This window comes from Myxine glutinosa, chromosome 1 (genome assembly GCF_964187855.1).
Source record: "Myxine glutinosa chromosome 1, kmMyxGlut1.1, whole genome shotgun sequence".
Lineage (NCBI taxonomy): Eukaryota > Metazoa > Chordata > Myxini > Myxiniformes > Myxinidae > Myxine > Myxine glutinosa.
The window spans coordinates 374387730-374408912 of NC_136261.1; the positions used below are offsets into that span (position 1 = coordinate 374387730).

The 21183-nt window shown below is 40.4% G+C and overlaps 1 protein-coding gene across 1 annotated transcript in view; it reads left to right on the top strand.

The window, feature by feature from the left end:
- Positions 1–200: 200 nt before the first annotated feature.
- Positions 201–21183, top strand: part of LOC144889543 (uncharacterized) — a 29970-nt gene continuing 8987 nt past the window's right edge. Inside the window, exon 1 of the mRNA XM_078770190.1 lies at positions 201–429. The gene's annotated coding sequence lies outside the window, so the exon portion shown is untranslated. The remainder of the gene's footprint in view (positions 430–21183) is intronic.

Consider the following 21183-nt stretch of genomic DNA (forward strand, 5'->3'; position numbering starts at 1 on the left):
TGGTGTGATCCACGTCACCGTCCAATCAAACTGCCATCGGCGATTTCAGGGTGGTGCCCTTCACCATCGAGAGAAAAAGAAACCGGGGAAATACCCTTTCTCTCCTGCTCGGGCACTTCCCGACAGCAGAAATTGATGGCGGACAGCTGCTGGACGGGCCGCGACGTTGTATAAAAGGAAAGTGCGGGAGGCGGGTGGTGGACATATGTCAGTGTCAGAGGAAGCGTCAGACTCGGTGAAAAGGAGGCGGCGGAAACTTGTCAACCCCTCCCATCAAAGTGAACAAACTTTTGTGGGCTGCCCAGGGCCACCCGAGACCTGGATCCGACAGATGAAAGCTGCGTGCAGTTTGCCCGTTAGGCCCTCGTGTGCCCTGGAGGCTGCACGTGACAACCTACCAACGGTCGCCTACATCTTCTGCCGTGACAGGTGAAATCAATACTTTGGAAAGCATTTACAACACCTATTCATTATGCTATTCATTATTATTTATTATTAATAGTTCATTATTATTAATACATCTATTCATTATTATTAATATTTATTACGTACTCACCTATTTATTACGTACATATTGGAGTGGAGGCGAGATATTGAGAAAAGAAGTGAGGATGATAAGAGAAGAAGTTCTAAAAGTTTTCGAAATATATTTACAAAGAAGGAGAGATACATTCAAAGTACACCGCCCCCATGACAAATAAACAAGAAGACGTCATGCGGAGCACGATACTTGCAAAATACGCCCCCCCCCCCTCCCCAAGGAAAAAAATTCCATTGATACAGCAAATTGTCCATTTCATCAAGATTAAAATTGACAATCTTGATAAAAGCTCGGGTCAATAGGAAGAAAACTGACGATTTTTCAGATGAAAAAAATGATGATTTTGGAAGGCTGACCTTGAGTTGACCTTTGACCTTTTGACCTCAAAAATAGTTGGTTTCCCTATTTAATGACTCAATGTGCAAATGCTGTTCAATTTTCAAGTCAATCGGATGAAAATTGATGGTTTTTCAGATAAAAAGTGATGATTTTGGAAGTTTGACCTTGAGTTGACCTTTGAGCTTTTGACCTAAAATAGTATCTTTCCCAATTTAGTGACTCGATATGCAAATGCTGTTAAATTTCCAAGTCAATCGGTTGAGAATTGACGGCTTTTTAGATGAAAATCGATGATTTTAAAAATTTGACCTTGAGTTGACCTTTGACCTTTTGACCTCAAAAATAGTATGTTTCCCAATTTAGTGACTCGATATGCAAATGCTGTTCAATTTTCAAGTCAATCGGTTGAGAATTGATGACTCTTTAGATGAAAATTGATTTTTAAAATTTGACCTTAAGTTTACCTTTGACCTTTTGACCTCAAAAATAGTATGTTTCCCAATTTAGTGACTTTATATACAAAAGCTATTCAATTTTCAAATCAATCGGATTTAAAACGGCGATTTTAGAAATTTGACCTCCAGATGACCTTTGACCTTTGACCTCAAAATCAATAGGCTTCTAAATTGGGACGACTTGTACAACGTGGTGAAGATTCGTGACGATCGGTTTGGAATTTTGACCTGTAGGCCGGTGACAAACAGACTAACAGACAGACAAACAGACAGAACCACAAAGGGAACCGACCAATATACTTGAAAAATCTTCGATTTTGCAAGTAATAAACTAGAAAGAGCAATCAGAGATTGCAGACCCTAGCCAGGACATGTTTTCAGTGGTTTTTAATTGCTTTTGTGGTAAAATTAATATGCCGGCCAAACCACGTGACCGATGACGTCATCTTCCCCCCCCCCCCCCCCTAATTTATCCCTATATCAAGAAATCTCATCTTGATCGGATGAAATTTTGTGCTCATAATGGAGGCACCTATGACATGATCATTAACATATTTTATTCCCCATGGAGAGTTCTTTTCAATGAGCCATGTCTCAATTTTTTCTATGCAGTGCTTTCGGAGATATAGAGGTGTAAAATTTTTCGGTTTTCCCAAGATGGATGGCCGAACCACGTGACCGATGACGTCATCGTTTTTTTTTCTCCACCAGTTTATGCCGACATGGTGCTCAAGAAATTGCATCTTGATTGGATGAAGTTTTGTACTTGTCGAATTATGACGTCATAATGGAGGCCTTGGGCCGAGAGGGTTAAAAATTGGGCACATTCTATTCCAGGGCAAGGCAAATATGTGTGTAAGGTATGGCGATGCTATGTGCACCGATGTAGACGTAGTACGCCGCACAAACAGACAAACAGACAAACAGACAAACCAACCAACCAATATACTTGCCGGAATCTATTCCGGCAAGTAACAATCAAACAGACAGACAAACAAACAGACTCAAATGCAATACCCTCTCCTCAGGCGAGGGTAATAGCATATCCTTCAGCGTGCAGCATTGCTGGGGCAGCTTCGGTGCATAGACACTGTATTGCGAGGGACAGGTGTACAATAATTGATTGATTAATTGCGTAATCTAAATTAATAATGAATAATCGTAAAACTATTAATTTCTTCATCAATTGGCTGATAGCATACCGAAACCACCAGTGTTTCATCCGAAGCTGTAGCTTTTTCAAAATTAATTGAATAATTAATTAATTGAAAAAATAATTAATTAATTGATTAATCAATAAATAGTTCATCTATTAATTGATTAATCAAGAAATCAAAAATACCCTTTACACCCAAATCACTTGGTTACTGTCATGTCCAAATATCAGCTTCACAGTTCAAAAAATGCCAGAGATATTGCCTTGATGAAAAAGAAAAGAAATAAGTGATTAATAATGAAAACCAATAAATAGGTCATAAAATAATTCAAATATTAATGAATTGTCTAAAGCATACCTAAACCACTACCGTTTATCTTTATCTGAATCTGTAACTTAAAAAAAAAAAAAAAATTGAAAAATGATCAAGTAATTTATCATAGAATTAAATAATTAAGCAATTCATTGATTAATCAATAAATCCACAAGAAGACGTCATGCAGTGCATGATACTTGCAAAATCCACCCCTTTCCCGAAAAAGGGTTGCCATTGATCAAGCAAATTGTCCATTTCATCAAGATTAAAATTGATGATCTTGATCAAATCTCTGGTCAATAGGATGAAAAGTGATGATTTTTAGATGAAAATTTATAATTTTCGAAGTTTCACCTTGAGTTGACCTTTGACCTCTTGGCCTCAAAAATAGTTCGTTTCCCAATTTATTGACTCAATATACAAATGCTGTTCAATTTTTAAGTCAATCGGATTTAAAATGTCGATTTTAGAAATTTCGACCTCCAGATGACCTTTGACCTCAAAATCAATAGGCTTCTCAATTGTGACGACCTCTACAACTTGGTGAGGTTTCATGACAATCGTTTTGGAATTGTGACCTGTAGGCGAGTGACAAACAGACAGAATAACAAACAAACTAGAAATCGGTCAGAGACCGAGGACTTGCTGGAATGTACTATTTTATCGGCCATTTTGGATCAAAATGGCGGGAAATCGATATCTATACATGAATACTCTTGAAATCTATACATGTGTACTCTTGCCAGGGTGTATAACTAGCAGCATAGCTATTTGGGCGGTGTATAAGCTAATAGATCGCTGTCTCCATCGATCTTGCCAAGGCTGTAACACCTATCGGTTCAAAATCCTTTTAACTGTTGACTTAGTAGTTTTTACAATGAAGGAAACACGTATCGGGAGTAATACAACATAGCGATTGTGAATGTGACAGCTCTGAGGCGTGTTTCGCTTCGCATCACAGTGACGGCGATGTTTACAATTCCGTTGCCTAGTAACCAATGACAGTTTCCACGATTTTCACGTTTTGGGTGACCTTGAGCTTGACGTAGTACTGCGCACAAACAGACAGACAGACGGACAGACAAACCAACCAACCAACATACTTGCCGGAATTTTTTTCCGGCAAGTAACAAACAGACAGACAGAATAACAAACGCAACCGACCAATATACTTGAAAAATCTTCGATTTTGCAAGTAATAAATCAAAAATACCCCTTACAGCCAAATCACTTTGTCATTGTCATGTCCAATGTCATTGTCATATCATTTAAGCCTGGTGTTGGCTTAGCGGTTAGGGTGCTGGCTTGGGATCCGAGGATCCTGGGTTCGAATCCTGATCGATTGCTGAATTAACGCCAGGGGGGTTGACTCAGCCTGTTCATCCTTCCGAGGTCGGCAAATTGAGTACCAGCTTGCTGGGATGAATGACCACGGTGTGTACCCCGATTTAGAATAGGTACACCGTATCCCTGCGCATCGTAAGAGGCGACTAAGGGTTGGTGCCAGGAAGGGCATCTGGCCATAAAAACATTGCCTCAAACAGGGAACCATGATTGTCATGGGGCCCGCAAGGCTAACCCCTGCTCTAGCGGGGGAAATGGCCTTAAAACGATCATTCATTCATTCATTCATATTCATTGTCATGTCCAAATATTAGCTTCCTAACTCCAAAAGTGCCTGGGATATTGCCCAGATGAGAAAGAAAATAAATAAGTACTAAATAAATCAATAATAATGAAGTGATTAATCAAAAATTTCAAAAATACAGTTTTTTTGCCAAACCCCTTGCTCACGAATGTGCCCAAACCTCAGCTTCCTAGCTCAAAGGATGGCTGAGATATTGCCCGGACAAACAAACAAGAAATATGTTGTGCAAAGCACGATACTTGCGAAATCCCTAAAATAAGTTGTTGGCCTAAGATGACCTCAAAAATAATTGGTGGTTGAATTCAGTGTCCAGATATGCAAATCCTCTTAAAATTTATTCCTCTTATTTTTGAGGTCAACATAGGCCAAAATTATTCTTTAAACCACCAAGTATTGGTGGTTGAATTCAGTGTCCAGATATGCAAATCCTCTTCAAATTTCAAGTTAATCGGATGAAAATTGAGGATTTTAGAAACTTGGCTTATGTTGACCTTTTGGCCTTTGTTGACCTAAAAAATACTTGGGGGTTGAATTCATTGACCAGATATGCAAATCTTAAAATTTCAACTTAATCGGATGAAAATTGAGGATTTTAGAAACTTGGCCTATGTTGACCGTTTTGCCTATGTTGACCTTTTGGCCTATGTTAACCTCAAAATACTTGGTGGTTGAATTCAGTGACCTGGTATGGAAATCTTCTTAAAATTTCAAGTCAATTTGATGAAAATGAGATTTTAGAAATTCGACAAAGTTGGTGACCTTTGGCCTATGTTGACCTATTGACCTTTTCACCCACAAAACAATATGTTTCTTGTTTATGACCAACTCTACCGTTTGGTGAAGTCTCGTGAAAATCGGTTGAAAATTGTTACTTGTAGGCGACTGACATACAGACAGACAGAATAACGCACAAGACCAACCAATATACTTGAAAAATCTTCGATTTTCGCAATAACAACAGGAAACCAATAAAGAAAGAAAACAAACGGAGTGAAAACCCAGTGCTCCCCTTCGGTGCCCGGCGATGACGTCATGCAGCGCTTGGAGATGGAGCTGTGTACAACAAGAGTTTGGGAACTTGGGAGCACATCAGAGTTGAAGCCATATTTGCGTACATAATAAATAAATGTCCCCGCCAGTAAGTGCTTCATCACCCATGGGGCATCCGGGACACACACGACGAGGCTGCGAATGATTTAAATAGCTTAGAGTTTACTCTGGCCAGGTCAGCCATTGCAGGGAAAACTATACAGCATGAACATGATATAATTAATGCTCCATAATTTGCAAAAAAGAAGATTCCATCATGTTCACGTGTTTGGCTGTTCGGGCCAAGTTTTATTTTCTCTCCCAAGAACGATGATCAAGCACCTACCCCAGGGGGAAAGAATACTCAACCTTGGTTTGGAATGATTTTACGTAACCCTGCGGTAATAACCGCGCTCTTGGCATCATTCGCTGTATTCTTATGAGACAGGGAGAGACAGGGAGAGACAGGGAGAGACAGGGAGGGAGAGGGAGAGACAGGGAGGGAGAGGGAGAGACAGGGAGGGGGAGGGAGAGACGGGGAGGGAGAGGGAGAGACAGGGAGAGAGGGAGAGACAGGGAGAGAGGGAGTGACAGGGAGAGACAGGGAGAGACAGAGACAGAGAGAGAGAGAGAGAGAGAGAGAGAGAGAGAGAGAGAGAGAGAGAGAGAGAGAGAGAGAGAAAGAGGGAGAGACAGGGAGAGACAGGGAGAGACAGAGACAGAGACAGAGAGAGAGAGAGAGAGAGAGAGAGAGAGAGAGAGAGAGAGAGAGAGAGAGAGAGAGAGAGAGAGAGAATGCGACTATGATGCAGTAAAGCTGCAAAAGAATGAGGCAGCAATATGGAATATAGCCAAACAGGGATAACGGCACACAATGGGGCTGGCAGGATGGCCTAGAGGTGTGCACACTCACCTCTGAGCTGTCTAGCTTGGGTTTGAATCACGGCGAAGCTGTAAACTGCCTCCCTGGTGCTGCACCAATACGTGTGCAGTTCCTTAGATGGACGTCAAACTCGGTGTCCGGTCTGCAAAGCATTAGTTGGTGGATAGCGTTAAAGTAGTGGTATATTGACCGTTAAAGTAGTGGTAGTTTTACTATATATATATATATATATATATATATATATATATATATATATATATATATATATATATATATATATATGTGTGTGTGTGTGTGTGTGAAGCCTTTTTCTTGTCGTGCGTGTGTGTGAAGCCTTTTTGTGTGTGTGAAGCCTTTTTCTTGTGCGTGTGTGTGAAGTCTTTTTCTTGTTGTGCATGTGTGAAGCCTTTTTGTGTGTGTGAAGCCTTTTTGTGTGTGTGAAGCCTTTTTGTGTGTGTGAAGCCTTTTTGTGTGTGTGAAGCCTTTTTCTTGTTGTGCATGTGTGAAGCCTTTTTGTGTGTGTGAAGTCTTTTTGTGTGTGTGAAGCCTTTTTCTTGTTGTGCATGTGTGAAGCCTTTTTGTGTGTGTGAAGCCTTTTTGTGTGTGTGAAGCCTTTTTGTGTGTGTGAAGCCTTTTTGTGTGTGTGAAGCCTTTTTCTTGTTGTGCATGTGTGAAGCCTTTTTGTGTGTGTGAAGTCTTTTTGTGTGTGTGAAGCCTTTTTCTTGTTGTGCATGTGTGAAGCCTTTTTGTGTGTGTGAAGCCTTTTTGTGTGTGTGAAGCCTTTTTGTGTGTGTGAAGCCTTTTTGTGTGTGTGAAGCCTTTTTGTGTGTGTGAAGCCTTTTTGTGTGTGTGAAGCCTTTTTGTGTGTGTGAAGCCTTTTTGTGTGTGTGAAGCCTTTTTCTTGTTGTGCATGTGTGAAGCCTTTTTGTGTGTGTGAAGCCTTTTTGTGTGTGTGAAGCCTTTTTGTGTGTGTGAAGCCTTTTTCTTGTTGTGCATGTGTGAAGCCTTTTTGTGTGTGTGAAGCCTTTTTGTGTGTGTGAAGCCTTTTTGTGTGTGTGAAGCCTTTTTGTGTGTGTGAAGCCTTTTTCTTGTTGTGCATGTGTGAAGCCTTTTTGTGTGTGTGAAGTCTTTTTGTGTGTGTGAAGCCTTTTTCTTGTTGTGCATGTGTGAAGCCTTTTTGTGTGTGTGAAGCCTTTTTGTGTGTGTGAAGCCTTTTTGTGTGTGTGAAGCCTTTTTGTGTGTGTGAAGCCTTTTTCTTGTTGTGCATGTGTGAAGCCTTTTTGTGTGTGTGAAGTCTTTTTGTGTGTGTGAAGCCTTTTTCTTGTTGTGCATGTGTGAAGCCTTTTTGTGTGTGTGAAGCCTTTTTGTGTGTGTGAAGCCTTTTTGTGTGTGTGAAGCCTTTTTGTGTGTGTGAAGCCTTTTTGTGTGTGTGAAGCCTTTTTGTGTGTGTGAAGCCTTTTTGTGTGTGTGAAGCCTTTTTGTGTGTGTGAAGCCTTTTTCTTGTTGTGCATGTGTGAAGCCTTTTTGTGTGTGTGAAGCCTTTTTGTGTGTGTGAAGCCTTTTTGTGTGTGTGAAGCCTTTTTCTTGTTGTGCATGTGTGAAGCCTTTTTGTGTGTGTGAAGTCTTTTTCTTGTTGTGCATGTGTGAAGCCTTTTTGTGTGTGTGAAGCCTTTTTGTGTGTGTGAAGCCTTTTTGTGTGTGTGAAGCCTTTTTGTGTGTGTGAAGCCTTTTTCTTGTTGAGCATGTGTGAAGCCTTTTTCTTGTTGAGCATGTGTGAAGCCTTTTTCTTGTTGTGCTTTTGTGAAGCCTTTTTCTTGTCGTGCGCGTGTGTGAAGCCTTTTTGTGTGTGTGAAGCCTTTTTGTGTGTGTGAAGCCTTTTTGTGTGTGTGAAGCCTTTTTGTGTGTGTGAAGCCTTTTTCTTGTTGTGCATGTGTGAAGCCTTTTTGTGTGTGTGAAGTCTTTTTCTTGTTGTGCATGTGTGAAGCCTTTTTGTGTGTGTGAAGCCTTTTTGTGTGTGTGAAGCCTTTTTGTGTGTGTGAAGCCTTTTTGTGTGTGTGAAGCCTTTTTCTTGTTGAGCATGTGTGAAGCCTTTTTCTTGTGCGTGTGTGTGAAGCCTTTTTCTTGTTGTGCTTTTGTGAAGCCTTTTTCTTGTCGTGCGCGTGTGTGAAGCCTTTTTGTGTGTGTGAAGCCTTTTTCTTGTTGAGCATGTGTGAAGCCTTTTTCTTGTGCGTGTGTGTGAAGCCTTTTTCTTGTGCGTGTGTGTGAAGCCTTTTTCTTGTTGTGCTTTTGTGAAGCCTTTTTCTTGTCGTGCGTGTGTGTGAAGCCTTTTTGTGTGTGTGAAGTCTTTTTCTTGTTGAGCATGTGTGAAGTCTTTTTCTTGTGTGAAGCCTTTTTCTTGTTGTGCGTGTGTGTATGAAGCCTTTTTCTTGTTGTGCGTGTGTGTATGAAGCCTTTTTCTTGTTGTGCGTGTGTGAAGCCTTTTTCTTGTTGTGCGTGTGTGTATGAAACCTTTTTCTTGTTGTGTGTGTGTATGAAGCCTTTTTCTTGTTGTGCGTGTGTGAAGCCTTTTTCTTGTAGTGCGTGTGTGAAGCCTTTTTCTTGTTGTGCGTGTGTGTATGAAGTCTTTTTCTTGTTGTGCATGTGTGTGAAGCCTTTTTCTTGTAGTGCGTGTGTGAAGCCTTTTTCTTGTTATGCGTGTGTGAAGCCTTTTTCTTGTTGTGCGTGTGTGAAGCCTTTTTCTTGTTGTGCGTGTGTGTACGAAGCCTTTTTGTTGTTGTGCATGTGTGTGAAGCCTTTTTCTTGTTGTGCATGTGTGTGAAGCCTTTTTCTTGTAGTGCGTGTGTGAAGCCTTTTTCTTGTTGTGCGTGTGTGTATGAAGCCTTTTTCTTGTTGTGCGTGTGTGAAGCCTTTTTCTTGTTGTGCGTGTGTGAAGCCTTTTTCTTGTTGTGCGTGTGTGTATGAAGCCTTTTTCTTGTTGTGCGTGTGTGAAGCCTTTTTCTTGTTGTGTGTGTATGAAACCTTTTTCTTGTTGTGCATGTGTGTGAAGCCTTTTTCTTGTTGTGCATGTGTGAAGCCTTTTTCTTGTAGTGCATGTGTGAAACCTTTTTCTTGTTGTGCGTGTGTGTATGAAGCCTTTTTCTTGTTGTGCGTGTGTGAAGCCTTTTTCTTGTTGTGTATGTGTGAAGCCTTTTTCTTGTTGTGCGTGTGTGAAGCCTTTTTCTTGTTGTGTATGTGTGTATGAAACCTTTTTCTTGTTGTGCATGTGTGTGAAGCCTTTTTCTTGTTGTGCATGTGTGAAGCCTTTTTCTTGTTGTGTATGTGTGTGAAGCCTTTTTCTTGTTGTGCATGTGTGTATGAAGCCTTTTTCTTGTTGTGCGTGTGTGAAGCCTTTTTCTTGTAGTGCGTGTGTGAAGCCTTTTTCTTGTAGTGCGTGTGTGAAGCCTTTTTCTTGTTGTGCGTGTGTGAAGCCTTTTTCTTGTAGTGCGTGTGTGAAGCCTTTTTCTTGTTGTGCGTGTATGAAACCTTTTTCATGTTGTGTGTGTGTGAAGCCTTTTTCTTGTAGTGCGTGTGTGAAGCCTTTTTCTTGTTGTGCGTGTGTGAAGCCTTTTTCTTGTAGTGCGTGTGTGAAGCCTTTTTCTTGTAGTGCGTGTGTGAAGCCTTTTTCTTGTTGTGCGTGTGTGTATGAAGCCTTTTTCTTGTTGTGCATGTCTGAAGCCTTTTTCTTGTTGTGCATGTGTGAAGCCTTTTTCTTGTTGTGCGTGTGTGTATGAAGCCTTTTTCTTGTTGTGCATGTGTGAAGCCTTTTTCTTGTTGTGCATATGTGAAGCCTTTTTCTTGTCGTGTGTGTATGAAGCCTTTTTCTTGTTGTGCGTGTGTGTATGAAGCCTTTTTCTTGTTGTGCATGTCTGAAGCCCTTTTCTTGTTGTGCGTGTGTGTGAAGCCTTTTTCTTGTTCTGTTGTGCGTGTGTATGAAGCCTTTGTGTGTGTGTGTGTGAAGCCTTTTTCTTGTTGAGCATGTGAAGTCTTTTTCTTGTGTGAAGTCTTTTTCTTGTTGTGCGTGTGTGAAGTCTTTTTCTTGTTGTGCGTGTGTGACGCCTTTTTGTGTGTGTGAAGCCTTTTTCTTGTTGAGCGTGTGTGAAGCCTTTTTCTTGTTGTGCGTGTGTGAAGCCTTTTTGTGTGTGTGAAGCCTTTTTCTTGTTGTGTGTGTGTGTGTGTGTGTGTGTGAAGCCTTTTTCTTGTTGCGCATGTGTGAGAAGCCTATTTCTTGTTGTGCGTGTGTGAAGCCTTTTTCTTGTCGTGCCTGTGAAGCCTTTTTCTTGTGTGAATCCTTTTTCTTGTTGAGTGTGTGTGAAGTATTTTTCTTGTTGAGTGTGTGTGGTCTTTTTCTTGTGTAAAGCCTTTTTCCTGTTGTGCATGTGTGTGAAGCCTTTGTGTGTGTGTGAAGCCTTTGTGTGTGTGTGAATCCTTTTTCTTGTTGTGTGTGTGTGAAGCCTTTTTGTGTGTGTGAAGCCTTTTTCTTGTTGAGTGTGTGTGAAGTCTTTTTCTTGTGTGAAGCCTTTTTCTTGTTGTGCATGTGTGTGAAGCCTTTTCTTATTGTGCGTGTGTGTGAGGTGTTTTTCTTGTGTGAGTGTGTGAAGTGTTTTCCTATATTTGTATACAATTCCATATCCCTGGGCCAATTACCCCAGAAGTTGCTGTACCACATTACTATAGTCTATAACACATACTAGGTCAACGTCACAAAAAAAAAAATTGCATTTAATATCAAATTGAAGTTAAAAACAAAAAATTGCCATGTTGCACTGCCAGGTTAATTTTGGCTGCGGCTTCAAACATCAATCTGTTTGATGGTTTAATAAAGTCGGAATAACCCGAATTTGATCGGGTGACTCAACTTGTTAGTAATGTATGGGTTCCAGCACCCAATGACCTGCAATTCCTGATAGATAGCATAAAATCCATGATCCGTAGATAGGGTAGCCGCCTTAAATCTCAACCCACAAATTCTTCAAAGGGTTGAACCAGGTTTTGTAAACACCAGAAAGAAAAAGCTGTTAGAGATAAATTTGCTCAGACCTATAATATATAATGCACACCAGACAATGGATTGGGACGAGCTCGTGTACTACCTGTGTGCACCTGCAAACTAGCACAGACAACGACTCACCGCTATCTGAGCGCCATTGCAGACGTAATACATCAGGCCCATAACATATGCGCAGGATGCTCATAATTGTACAGGAAACCTTTATAATCCCACCGTGGAGCATTTCACGCAGCTGGAGGGAACTGCACACGAGCTTTTGCAACGTGATCCCGTTTCACCGTATGACGTCACAGCAGTAAAAAAGGCACATTTTAACTTGCGTGTAAAATTAGTCAACAGGCCGTCCGACGCATTACAGGGCGACGTGTCAAATCCAATAAAGGTTCCTCCAATAAAGCATTTGCATGGAAAAGCTCGAACGCCATGAGTGACGGTTGGAAATTCGACCCAAATTTTTTCTTTTTTTTGCAGAAATAAACTTTCACAGCAAATAAATCTGATCCCTCTGGATAACTAACACACGTGTGTTCCACATCCTGTACGTTCATTAAGTATAAGGGACACCAAAACATTTCCAATGTTTTTCTCAATTTCCCACCACTCGCCTCCAGTCCACTCTCACATCCATATAAACGGAAGGAACTATATTCATGGAAACTCGGACCCAATAAACCAATTGATCCACAATGTTGGAGTTGTCAAACATACATGATATATAGGTAGACCTCCAAAAATACTGTATGAGCAACCTCATCGAAGAGGATACACCGGGGAAAATCACAGAACCGTCGGAAAACCTCCATAAATGAAAATTTACATTTAAAACTGTAAAAGCATCCGTAAAAATATTTAAAACCTCAATCGATATCTCGTATTTGAAAACTTTAATTTATATAACTGTAAACTGGGAAATGAGACATGACAATAATGTCCCTAAATGAAAAAAGAAAAAGCATCCGTAAATGAATATTAGATTAATAACTGTAAAAGCGTCTGTAAAAATATTTAAAACCTCAATCAATATCTAGCATTTGAAAACTTTAATTTCTATAACTGTAAACTGGGAAGTGGGAAATGAAACATGACAATAATGTCCCTAAATGAAAAAAAGAAAAAGCATCCGTAAATGAAATTTGCATTAAAAACTGTAAAAGCGTCCATAAAAAAATATTTAAAACCTCAATCAATATCTAGCATTTGAAAACTTTAATTTCTATAACTGTAAACTGGGAAATGAAACATAACAATAATGTCCCTAAATCTTAATAATAATAAAAAAAATCCGTAAATGAAAATTTACGTTAAAAACCGTAAACGCATCCGTAAAAAAATATCTCAATCAATATCTAGCATTTGAAAACTTTAATTTCTATAACTGTAAACTGGGAAATGAAACATAACAATAATGTCCCTAAATCTTAAAAAAAACAAAAAACATCCGTAAATGAAAATTTACGTTAAAAACCGTAAACGCATCCGTAAAAAAATATCTCAATCAATATCTAGCATTTGAAAACTTTAATTTCTACAACTGCAACGTGTGAAATAAAAACCTCAATGAAAATATACGTTAAAAAATGTAAACACATACTTTAAAAAAAATCCTCAATCAATACCTAGCATTTGAAAACTTTAATTTCTATAACTGTAAACTGTGAAATAAAACATGGCAATAATGTCGTAAAAGAAAATCAGAAAAAGCGTCCATAAATGAAAATTTACGTTCAAAACCGTAAACGCATACGTAAAAAAAACAACAACCTCAATCAACATCAAGCATGTGAAAACTGTAATGTGTATAACTGTCAACTGGGAAATAAAGCATGACAATAATGTCTGTAAAGGAAAAAAGGAAAACGTGTCCGTAAATGAAAATTTACATTAAAAAAAACGTAAACGTGTCCGTAAAAAAACAAGCCTCAATCGATATCTAGCATTTCAAAATTGTAATTTCTATAACTGTAAACTGTAAAATAAAACATGACAATAATGTCTGCAAATGAAAAAAAGGAAAAGCGTCCGGAGATGAAAATTTACGTAAAAAACTAGAAACACGTCCATAAAAAAAAACCTCAATCAATATCTAGAATTTGAAAATTGTAATTTATATAACTGTAAACTGTGAAATAAAAACCTCAATTAAAATTTATGTTAAAAAATGTAAACACATACTTTAAAAAAAAACCTCAATCAATACCTAGCATTTGAAAATGATAATTTCTATAACTGTAAACTGTGAAATAAAACATGGCAATAATGTCGTAAAAGAAAATCAGAAAAAGCGTCCATAAATGAAAATTTACGTTCAAAACCGTAAACGCATACGTAAAAAAAAACAACAACCTCAATCAACATCAAGCATGTGAAAACTGTAATGTGTATAACTGTCAACTGGGAAATAAAACATGACAATAATGTCTGTAAAGGAAAAAAGGAAAACGTGTCCGTAAATGAAAATTTACATTAAAAAAAACGTAAACGTGTCCGTAAAAAAACAAGCCTCAATCGATATCTAGCATTTCAAAATTGTAATTTCTAAAACTGTAAACTGTAAAATAAAACATGACAATAATGTCTGTAAATGAAAAAAAGGAAAAGCGTCCGGAGATGAAAATTTACGTAAAAAACTAGAAACACGTCCATAAAAAAAAAAACCTCAATCAATATCTAGAATTTGAAAATTGTAATTTCTACACTGCAAACTGTGAAATAAAAACCTCAATTAAAATTTATGTTAAAAAATGTAAACACATACTTTTTTTAAAAACCTCAATCAATATCTAGCATTTGAAAATTGTAATTTATATAACTGTAAACTGTGAAATAAAAACCTCAATTAAAATTTACGTTAAAAAACGTAAATGCATCTGTAAAAACAAAACAAAAAAAACCTCAATCGATATCGAGCTGCAGGTCAGTGATGCTTGCCCATTATCATAAAGCTTCTATTTATTATGTACCTACTTATGAAGCACGGTTCGTTGTTGCTTACAATATGTAAGCACACCCCACGAGTACGTCGTAATGCTAATAGACCATGTGTTCCACAATCTCAAATGACACAAGGACACACATTAAGAAGCTTTTTTTCCCCTTTTTTTTCAAAGCATTAAGAAGATCGAGGCTCGTGTAAGAGCTAACAAAAAAACAAACGGACACATAAGACGAAATAAAGGGAGCAGGAGACAAGATGGGGAGAGAGAGGGAAGCACACAAGCACACAAGTACTTTGGCACAGGAGGAGGTCATTCGGCCCATCATGCTTGTGCTGCACCAACCCCAGTATCCATCACTCATCCACATGACCACACACGAGCCAATAGCCACATACCCCTCCATCTCCAATGCATCCAGGTACCTGTCTAACTCCCATTATAGCTATCCACGTCCTCCACTTCCACTACCTTTCCGGTGAGACCTTGCCATAGCACTACCATTCTGGTGAGACCTTGTCATGGCACTACCTTTCCAGTGAGACATTGCCATGGCACTACCTTTCCGCTGAGACATTGCCATGGCATTACCTTTCCGGTGAGACCTTGCCATGGCACTACCATTCCGGTGAGACCTTGCCATGGCACTACCATTCCGCTGAGACCTTGCCATGGCACTACCTTTCTGGTGAGACCTTGCCATGGCACTACCATTCCGGAGAGACCTTGCCATGGCACTACCTTTCCGCGATGAGACCTTGCCATGGCATAACCTTTCCGGTGAGACCATGCCATGGCACAACCTTTCCGGTGAGACCTTGCAATGGCACTACCTTTCTGGTGAGACCTTGCCATGGCACTACATTTCTGGGGAGACCATTCCAGGGAACTACCTATCAAGGAGACCACTCCATGGCACTACCTTTCCGGTGAGACCTTGCCATGGCACTACCTATCAAGGAGACCTTGCCATGGCACTACCTTTCCGGTGAGACCATTCCATGGCACTACCTTTCCGGTGAGACCATTCCATGGCACTACCTATCAGGGAGACCTTGCCATGGCACTACCTATCAGGGAGACTTTGCCATGGCACTACCTATCAGGTAGGCCATTCCATGGCACTACCTATCAGGGAGACCATTCCATGGCACTACCTTTCGGGTGAGACCATTCCGTGGCACTACCTATCAGGGAGACCTTGCCATGGCACTACCTTTCCGGTGAGACCTTGCCATGGCACTACCTTTCCGGTGAGACCTTGCCATGGCACTACCTTTCCGATGAGACCTTGCCATGGCACTATGTTTCTGGGGAGACCATTCCAGGGAACTACCTATCAGGGAGACCATTCCATGGCACTACCTTTCCGGAGGAGCATGAACCACTCTCCAACTGAAATACCTCTGTCTTAAAACCGTCCTAACTCTCATCTTCTTTACCCCCCAACATATGGTGCAAACAGCAACGAAACAACGAATGGCGATGGATTCCCGTGATTGTTCAGGATTCGAGACGTCTTCCATCTCACTCCATACATAGGTCGAGTGCAAAAGTTTGGAAAGGAAACTGCTGACAATGCTCTTAGTCATTCATACAAGCTGCCTTGGGATGACATCTATATATTTAACCCAGGAGGCTGATATACTCGCAGACGAAATGAAACATCCGTGAGACTGTCTCCTAAACTGAGGAAACCATCTTGGGGGAAGTTTCCAAAACCATGAAAAACGTGCATCGATAACTTGGTTCAACGTCAGCTGGAAATGCGTTCCCTTTCCAAGAGACACGTTCCTTTCCTTTCCTTTCAGAAGCAGCGCAAGGCTGTGGGGTAACATCATATTGTTGGGGGAGAAAGTGGTGGCTGTACCACTGATGCAGTGACCCCTGTAGGTTAGAGCAATTTGTTCAGGGTTCCAACGATAGATCCCCTGCTCTTCGCGGAGGACTTTAACGTCCACCAACTAATGCCAGCAGACAGGTTACCCAGCTAACATCCATTGATGCCTCGCCTTGCCTGTGAGACACCAGGATGACCGTTTATAGCGAGGTCAAGGTTCAAACCCAGGCTAGATAAATTATAGGCGAGTTTGCGTACCTCCGGGCTGTCCTTCCAGCCCAGACAGTGCTGTCAAACTCCTCTTCCAATAGACACACTCCTCATAATCAGTAGACAAATTAATGTACTCCAGGCAGTTAGATATCTGGAGTTCCCATTACAAGCTTGAAACAGCAGATGCTCTTTGTGTGGCAGAATCACATTATTCTCGAGCCACCAGTGGCTCCTCAACCGCTCAGTTACTCCATATGGTATTTCAGGCACTCCTCTCCATATTACATAATCCGACGGCGTTCTGCAAAGATCGTTGAGCGAAATTTCTTGGCAATTCTTTAATTTGGATACACCGTGGGGAGTGAAATAGATGACCTTTCTCACACCTAAGGTCTAGTGCGATTCATCACCGGCTTGGATATCCTGCTGCTCCTTCCCAAACTGCGGCCAGACGTCATAAAAGGTCATGGCGACTTCCGAACTGGCCATTGCAGTCACTTCTCTGGCTGTGTCATCGTTTCGCTGAGTGACAGAGCCGCGGGGGTCAACAAGTGGTCAGGAAAGAGCTCGCCATTCCTCACTGCTACCGTATTAATAGCGAGACCCCTGAGGGTGTCGCGGTTTTGGGGGCGGCATGTATTAAAGCCTACGATGTGGGGGCTATTATAGCTCGACCGGTGCTGCGTCACAATGGTCTGTTACTAGACAAAGGGACAATAGTCCAAAGAAGCAGACAAAGAAGCAGACACTTCTTTCAGTGCGAAGATTTTGACCTTTTGCGTTTCATCCCAAACTGTCCAGGAGGGTAAGGTCAAAAGTGATGGCAGACATTTCACCTCTTTAACGCGGCACCTTCTTGAACCCACTGCTGTTATCGGATAATTGACTCAAGGCAAGTAAATAGTGCAAGACGGTTCTTTTGGGACACCACGTGTTGGACTTGAATCTCAATATTTCCACATAGTGCGGATCAAAATCACAAAAAGGTCAACGCAGAAAAATGAAGATTATTAAATTATAAATCATAGAAATGTGGATCTTGGAACAAAATGATTGCAATATTACAGGAGACTTGACCTATATATACAGGGTGAGCCAGAAATATGGGCATTTTTGAAATTTGTGTGAAGGAAATAAAAAATTGTATTTCAAAATAAATTAATTCATGATATTGAAGTACATAACTTGCATTATCATTATTTTTCTTTTTTACTGATTTAGTTTTACAGAAGTGAGCCCAATGACGTGGCTTCTGCAAGATGGTGCAACCGCCCACACCGCCAGAGTGTCCATGACACCTGTAAGGGTGCTCTTTCCAAAGCATGTCATTTCCAGAAACGGCGATATTCCATGGCCAGCAAGGTCACCCGATTTGACTGCATGTGATTATTTCTTGTGGTCATATCTAAAAGACAAAGTGCATGTTAACCGTCCACAAACTCTTCATGAAATTAAGGAAAACATGAGAAGCGAAATCAATGACTTTGAGGGGGCCATGTTGTATAATGTCATGAATAATTGGCGTCCAAGATTGGAGGAATGTGTCAGATGAAATGGTGCGCATCTCCTAGATGTTATTTTCCATAAATAAATGGCATGTCATGTACTTCACTTTCTTGTAAAAATTTGTTTTGAAATACAATTTTTTTATTTCCTTCACATGAATTTCAAAAATGACCATATTTCTGGCTCACCCTGTATATATTTTTTCAATACGTCAGGAGGCCTACATAAAATTAAATGGTCTAGCAGGATGCCTTAGAGGTACGCACACTCACCTCTGAACTGTCTAGCCTGGGTTTGAATCCCGACCCTGACTATAAACTGCAACCCTTGTGTTTTGCAGGCAGGGTGATTCATAAATGTGTGCCGTCCCTCGATTGGACGCTAAACTGGGACCCCCAGTTTGCCAGAATTGATTAGTGGACCTTAAAGATCCTACGATGTCCTTTGTGAAGAGTAGGCGAGCTATCTCCGGCACCATGAACAAATTCACAAATTCCTGCATCTCATTCAAACGGCATTTGAAAAGCTGGTACTCATTTCGCTGACCTCAGAAGGATGACAGGCAGGGTCAACCCACCTGGTGTTAATTCAATGGCATTACAGGGTCTCAAATTAAAGACCTTAATATCTCAAGCCAGTCACCTTAACCGTTAAGCCAACATTGTAGTAGTAATCAGAAAGAAAGACAACTCATTACCCTCGCCAGAGGAGAGGGTATTGAATTTGAGTCTGTTTGTTGTTTGTCTGTCTGTATGTTACTTGCCGGAAAAGATTCCGGCAAGTATGTTGATTGGTTGGTTTGTCTGTTTGTCTGTCAGTTTGTCTGTCTGTTTGTTCGAAGTACTACATCTAGACCGTTGCACGTAGAATCACCAAAAACTTTACACACATATTTGTCTTGCTCTGGAATAGACTGTGCCTAATTTTTAACTCTCGAGACCCAAGGCCTCCATTATGACGTCATAATTCGACAATCCAACAAGTACAAAACTTCATCCAATCAAGATGCAATTTATTGAGCGCCATGTCAGCATAAACTGGTGAGAAAAAAAATAATGATGACGTCATCGGTCACGTGGTTCGGCCGCCATCTTGTAAAAACAGAAAAAATTTGCAACTCTATATCTCAGAAAGTGCTGAATATAAAAAATTGAGACATGGCTCATTGTAAAGAACTCTCCATGGGGAATAAAATATGTTAATGATGATGTCATATTTGCCTCCATTATGACGTCATAATTCGACAAGTACAAAACTTCACCCGATCAAGATGAAATTTCTGGGGAGCATAATCTAGGAATAAATTAGTTTAGAAAAAAATAATGATGACATCATTGGTCACGTGGTTCGGCCGCCATCTTTGAAAAACCGAAAATCTTTGCACCTCTATATCTCTGAAAGTGCTGAATATAAACAATTGAGACATGGCTCATTGTAAAGAACTCTCCATTATAAATAAAACATGTTAATGATGATGTCATAAGTGCCTCCATTATGACGTCATAATTTGACAAGCACAAAACTTCATCCGATCAAGATTAAATTTCTTGAGCATAATCAAGGAATAAATTAGTTTAGAAAACAAATAATGATGACGTCATCGGTCACGTGGTTCGGCCGCCATATTTGTCCAACATGGCCGATAAAAAAAAGAACATTCCGGCAAGTCCTCGGTCTCTCACCGATTTTTAATCTGTTTGTCTGTCTGTTTGTCTGTCTGTCTGTTTGTTTGTTTGCAGTACTATGTCTACATTGTTGCACCTAGAATCACCAAACTTTACGCACATATACAGTCATGTGAAAAAGTAAGTACACCCCATGTAAAGTTTTGACTTTTTCAACATATTTCAACATACAGCTATTTGATCTTCACTTCAACAATATTGAAAGATAAAGGTGATACAATATAACAAATATCATGAAACATTTACATTTTGTAGTCCATTGTATAATTTAAATAAACATAAATGCAAATTTTGCATGTGGAAAAAGTAAGTACACCCTTGGCTCCAATAGGTGGTATTGCCCCCTTTGGCAGAAACAACCTCAAGTAGGCGTTTCTTATAACTGTCTACCAGTCTCTGACATCGACTGGGAGAAATTTTTGCCCACTCCTCCATGCAGAATTCTTTCAGCTGTGTGACGTTTGAGGGGTTTCTTGCCTGCACAGCTCGTTTCAAATCCCCCCACAACATCTCGATGGGATTTAGATCCGGGCTTTGACTTGGCCATTCCAGAACCCTCCATTTCTTTCTTTCCAGCCCTTGGTTTTTGGATTTACTGGTATGTTTAGGGTCATTGTCATGTTGCAAGTTCCACCTTCGGTTGAGCTTCAACTTTCCGACAGATGGCCTCACATTATCCTCAAGCACCCTCTGGTACAATGAAGAATTCATTGTGGATTCTGTGATGGTGAGCTGCCCAGGCCCTGATAGAGCAAAGCTGCCCCAAACCATAATATTTCCCCCACCATGCTTTACAGTTGGTATCAGGTTCTTGTGGTCAAATGCTGTCTTTGGTTTTTGCCAAACATGTCTTCTGGTACTGTGGCCAAATAGCTCTACCTTTGACTCATCTGTCGAGAGCACATTGTTCCAGAAGTGCTGGTCTTTGCCGAGGTGTTCATTGGCAAACTTTAGTCTTGCCCTGATGTTCTTTCTGGACAGCAAAGGTTTCCTCCTGGAACACCTCCCATGTAGATCAAATTTGTGCAGCCTCTTTCTAATGGTAGACTCGTGCACTTTGACATCAACAGTGGCAAGAGCTACCTTTAGGTCCCGTGATGACATTCTGGGGTTCTTCAAGACTTCTCTCAGCATCTTGCGGTCTGCTCTCGGGCTGAACTTGCTGGGGCGGCCTAGCCTGAACATGTTGACAGTTGTTTGGAATCTTCTCCACTTGTAGATGTTCTTCCGGACAGTCGCATGATTGATTTCAAATTGTTTGGAGATCTTTTTAAATCTCTTCCCAGACTCGTATGCATCTATAACCTTCTTTCTGAAGGCCTCAGAGAGCTCTTTTGATCTCGGCATTGTGATACCGCACACTTCAACAACAAAGAGCAAACCAAACTAAATGTATGAGGTTTAAATAAGACAGGTTCCTCCAAAAACCTCTCTAATGATGTTCTAATCATTTGCACCTGAGCTGGTGCACCTGATTCTAATTTTAGGTATTTGAAGTAGTGATTAATGTAGGGGTGTACTTACTTTTTGCACACGCGAAATTTGCATTTATGTTTATTTAAATTTTACAATGGACTAAAAATGTAAATGTT